A 6,043-nucleotide genomic window follows, 5' to 3' on the forward strand; every position below is an offset into this window, starting at 1 on the left:
CCTCACATTTGGGCCTCATAGACATCATATTGGGCCTCACATAAGGGCCTCACTTACATCTCATTGGGCCTCAAACAAGGGCCATATATACATCACATTGGGCCTCACCACATGGGCCACATATACATCAAATTAGGCCTCAAACAAGGGCCACATATATATGTGTGTGTGTGTGTGTATCAAGGTAGGCCCCATGATCTGGACGGTACGGATATCCTAGATGGCTGGACGGTTTGGGTATAACGTATACCTCAAGGTGGGCCCCACCATCAAAAGGGCTAGATGGCGAGAATATAACACATACATCACATGGGTCCCACCGTCCATAACTGGATGGTGGACAGCATGGATGAACACATGCATCATGATAGGACCCACCGTCCAAATCATGGTGGGCCACGTCCAAAAGAGAAATGGATGGACGGCTTGGAATAAAACACATATATCATGGCTGGCCGCACACAACAGCAGATGAACAGGGCTGATAAAATACATAAATCATGGTGTGTCCCCATAACACCATCCATGTACGGACGGTGTGGATACAAAACACTTACATCAAGGTGGGTCCCACCCTCACACATGTCACACATGTGGGGTGGGCCCACGTCTAAAATGGTTGGACGATGTGTATAAAACACATGCTTTATAGGGGGTCCCACTGTCCTAGACAGATGGACGGTGTGGATATAGAATGAATACATCAAGGTGGGTCCCACAGAACTTGCTGACGTTACTGCAGTGGGCCCACCATCCTAAAAATGGACAGACAGTTGGGATATAATACATATATCAAGGTGGGTCCCATCCCACACATGTAGCACGTGTGAGGTGGGCTCCACACGTCCATTGAAATGGATGGACGGTTATGGATATAACCATACCTCAAGGTGGGACTACAGATCTCGCTGCGTCAATACAGCAGCTCGCTACTACGTGGGACCCTCCGTTCCTACTGGATAGACGGTGTGGGTGCACTACACGCACATCATGGTCGGTCCACTAACATGTGGCCCACTAAAGTTTGGATCAAACTGATATTGATGTTTTCCTTCATACAGTCCAGCAGTGTTGCTGCTGGACATTCCATGGTTAGACGGTCTGGATGTATTTCATCCATCAAGTGGAGCCCATGTACACGTGGCCCACCAGCCATATACATCATCATCACCATCAAAAATAAGAAGAGGAGAGAAAGAGGGAGAGAAAGAGAGAGAGAACGGCCAATGAAGGAGGGACTCCGCCACTATGAGTCCCTCACAAGATCTACACCATACAATCATATTCATGGCCCATCATCATATAAAAATAAAAATAAAAACTGAGGTAGGGATACCATCCCCACCATGCAAATAAGAGGTCTAGATGACCCTTAGAAGGCATGTATTTAAAAAGAAAATATCATGATGGGGTCCATGGAGAATGGACCCATCATGGATCATGCATGCATCAAGGATAGGCCATTGGTCATATCCAAAGGGTCAAATAGGATCCCCACCATTGATTGGTGGGTCCTACATGATCCTATGTAAGAAAATCAATGAAGGAATGGAGATCTACCCTAAATATGGCACCCACCTTCAAATCTTGGACTTCTACTACCACCAATGGCTTTCAGTGCTCTAAGGAGGTCGATTTAATGGTCGAGATGAGGTTTAGAGGGTTGGATATGGGGTTGCTGGATTTTTTAGGACCTTGGGATTGTTGGAGGTTGTTAATGGAGGAAATGAAGAAAGAGAAAGAGAGAGAGAGAGAGAGAGAGAGATAAGAGAGAGAGAGAGGTAATGATGACAGCTAGCCTCTTTCTCTCCTAGCTAGCAATCATGAGGTGTAAGAGGGGTGTAAGGCATGCTCTCATGGGTAAGAAAAAAAATAATTATGGGCTAAGGACTAGAGTGGTTAGGGTGGCTAGGGTAGGGTAGGTAGGGTGGGTAGGGTGGCTAGGTGTAGGGGTGATGTTATCCTCATAATGACCTAGAAAAATGTGTCATGGGTTAGGTAGGTCCCACAACGTGCGATCGACAGCCATGATCATGCGTGACCCACATCTTGTGATCTAAGTGTCAGATTAGAGCACGACACGCTGCGTTAGAACCGTGGCAACAGCACGGTCGCAATGGCACAGGTCTCGGGCTGGTTCAGCTCGGGTTTACAAGATGAGACTCAGGGTCGCGTGCAAATACAACTTACAGGTCGTTGGTCACTGGAATTCGACCGGGAGGACCGCGGGATCCTACGGAACGAAATGGTCACTAGGATACGGGCCTGACAGCCCTCCCCTCCTAATAAAAATTTTATCCTCAAAATTTATCATCATGCAAGACAAAGCAATGGAAGAAGAGAAATCATCATCACATATATATAGCAATCAATGCAATACAAAGCATAATACAAGCATAATCAATCTACAAACAAATAAGAATAGCGTTATCTAATCTTAGCCTCGCACTCCCAAGACACCTCCTTAACAAAATGATGACCCCACTGAACCTTCAGTAGAGGAATGACCTTGGTCCGGAGGACCTGCTCCTTCCGATCAAGGATGCGAATCGGCTGCTCAATATAGGAAGCATCCTCATGGACCTCAAGAGGCTGCTAATTAATCACGGAAACGGTGCCTAACCCACACTTCCGCAACATCGAAACATGGAAAATGTTGTGGATGCCAGACAACTCAGAAGGTAAGGCAAGCCTATAGGCCACGGCGCCAATGCGCCCATGATCTTGAAAGGTCCAATAAATCTCTAGGCGAGCTTGCCCTTCGCTCAAAATCGAACCACGCCCTTTATGGGCGAGACCTTGAGATACACTTAGTCCCCAACTGTGAACTCCAAGGGACAACACCGACGATCAGCAAAACTCTTCTACCGGCTCTGAGCTGTGTGTATCCTCTGCCAGATTATGTCAATAACCTCTAATGTCTGCTGCACAAGCTCGGGGCCTAGGAGACTGTGCTCTCCAATCTCGGCCCAACAACCGGGGGATCTACACGACCTGCCATACAAAGCCTCGAAGGGAGCCATACCAATAGTCGCCTGATAGCTGTTATTATATGCAAACTCAGCCAGGTGCAAATGCTCATCCCAGCTACCTGAAAAGTCGATCACGCAAGATCCGAGCATATCTTCAAGGATCTGGTTGACCCTCTCAGTATGCCCATCGGTCTGAGGATGATACACGGTGTTGAACTGTAAGGCAGACCCCATAGCCTTCTGGAACCTCCTCCAAAACTGAGATGTGAACCTCAAGTCTCGGTCGAAAACAATTGAGACTGGAACACCGTGCAATCTCACGATATCATCAACAAACAGCTTGGCAAGCCGGTCCAAATGCTAAGTCACACGAATTGCAAGAAAATGTGCCAACTTTGTCAGATGATCCATGACAACCCAGATGGCGTCATGACTGCGCTGAGCCCTCGGTAATCTCATGATAAAATTGGTGGATACGTGCTCCCACTTCCACATCGGGATGCTCAACGGCTGTAATGGACGGGGGGTTCTCTGATGATCGGCCTTGACACGCTGACATGTGTCACACTCGACCACAAAACTGGCTATCTGGCACTTCATCCCTGCCCAAAAATATTGATGCATCATATCACGATACATCTTTATCGAGTTAGGGTAGATAGAAAACTGCGATCGATGTGCCTTAGTCATAAGATTTCTACGCGACTTCGGAATATCCGGGACACAGAATCAGCCTCTGAAACGAAGTCCACCATCAGAACCAATCTGCCAATATGACTGACTCTCAGATGCTGCATCTACCCAATAACTCTGCAACGACTCATTTGTCTGCTGAGCCTCGATCACCCTTGCGACAAGAGAGGGTTGAATCGACAGGCTCTATAAACATACAATAGAAGACTGCAATCCAAACTCGAAGTCAAAAGCTGACACATCTTCAAGCATCTTCTACTCCTGAATCATCATGTGCACCAGCAGGCCTCGTGGCTGACGGCTAAGGGCATCCGCCGCCACATTCGCCTTACCCGAGTGGTACTAAAGATCAAAATAAATCATAATCCTTCAGGAGCTTCATCCAACTTCTCTGCCTCATGTTCAACTCGGACTAAGAGAATAGATACTTTAAGCTCCTACTATGGTCGGAGAAGAGCTCGAACCTGACCCTATAAAGATAGTGCCTTCATACCTTCAGTGCGAAGACAATTGCTTCCAGCTCCAAATCATACGTGAGGTAGTTTAGCTCATGGACCTTAAGCTGGCGAGACGCATAAGCTACCGGCTTCCCGTGCTGCATTAGGACAACATCCACACCAATACGCGAAACATCGGTAAATACAAAAAATCCATCACTCTCAGAGGGAAGAGTGAGCACAAGAGTGGACGTGAAGCGGTCCTTCAACTCCACAAATACTCGGTCACAGGCATCACTCCACACAAACTTTGCGCCCTTCCGGGTTAACCTGATCAGCGATGCTGCAATACAGGAGAATCCCTCAATAAACCGTCGACAATATCCCGCCGAGCTAAGAAAACTGCGAATCTCGGACGCGTTCGTGGGCTGGCCCCACTGACACACTGCATCAACCTTCGAAGGGTCCACAGAGACACCCTCCCTCGTCACCATGTAACCGAGGAACTTTACCTCCTCCTGTCAAAACTCACACTTCTCTAGCTTCACATACAGCTGATGGGCACGGAAGGTCTGCAATGTAATCTCCAAATGCTACACGTGGTCATCGCGGGTCCTTGAATATATCAGAATGTCGTTGATGAAGACCACAACAAACTGATTGAGATAAGGCCAAAAAACCTCGTTCATCAACTGCATAAAGACCGCGGGAGCATTGGTCAGTACGAAGGACATTACTTAAAACTCAAAATGACCATAGCGCATCCTGAAAGTCGTCTTTGGGATGTCCTCCTCTCGGACTCAAATCTAATGGTAACCGGAATACAGGTCAATCTTCGAAAAGAACTATGTACCCTACAGTTGATCAAATAAATCATTAATCCTCGGGAGCGGATACTTGTTCTTGATCGTAACCCAGTTGAGTTTGCGGTAATCCACGCAGAGCCTCAACGAGTCATCCTTCTTCCTGATGAATAATATCGGCACTCCCCTTAGCAAACTGCTTGGACAGATGAAGCCCAACTCTCGCAACTCGTCTAATTGCTACTACAGCTCCCACAACTCCATCGATGTCATACGATACGAGGCCTCCGAGATAGGCACGGTATTAGGCACAAGATCAATCTGAAACTTAATATGCCGGTGCGACGGTAATCCCGGAATCATCTGAAACACGTCAAAAAAATCACAGACCACAGGCAACTGCTCAACACTCACTACAACGGGCTCCTCTACGGTACACAACATCAAACAAAACAACGACTCTCCTTTGGGATCGACAACAAACTGAAACTGCGGCAAGCTAAGTATGCAGAATGTGACTGTCCTCGTAGAGCAGTCCAAGACGGCGTGGTACTCGACAAGCTAATCCATGCCTAAGATGACGTCGAACTCTGACATCGTCAACACGAACAAATCGGCGGGCAAGGTCTCCTCGACCAAGACAGGGCAAGACAAACAACATCAACCTGGCACTGTAGTCTTCCCCAAGGGCATCGATATGGTCAATCCCTCATAAGCAGACTCTGTCGGTAATCCAATCGAATGACAGAAATCCTCGGACATGAAAGAATGAGATGCACCAGAATCAAATAGGACTCGAGCAATGCATGCAGTGACAGGAATGATACCCTCAACGACTCCTTCAGAAGACTGCAGGTCCTGCTGATCTACATAGAATCTAGTCTGGGCTGGCTAGGGAGGTGTCTGTCCCCTCTGAGGGTATCGCTGCTGCTGCTACCGCTGCAGCGGCTCATACTGCTGTCTCAGATACGGCTGGGGCCTTTGCGGCGGAGGTGACTATGGTCACTGCTGCTGCTGAGGTCGCTGCTACTGTGAAGGCGGTTGAGGTGCTCTCGGCTGCTGTTGAGGGTGGGTACACTCCTGCATACGGTGCCCTACTCACCGCACCTAAAACATGTCCCTACAAATGGCCTTTGGA

The sequence above is a fragment of the Magnolia sinica genome, chromosome 10 (assembly GCF_029962835.1).
Source record: "Magnolia sinica isolate HGM2019 chromosome 10, MsV1, whole genome shotgun sequence".
Classification (NCBI taxonomy): domain Eukaryota; kingdom Viridiplantae; phylum Streptophyta; class Magnoliopsida; order Magnoliales; family Magnoliaceae; genus Magnolia; species Magnolia sinica.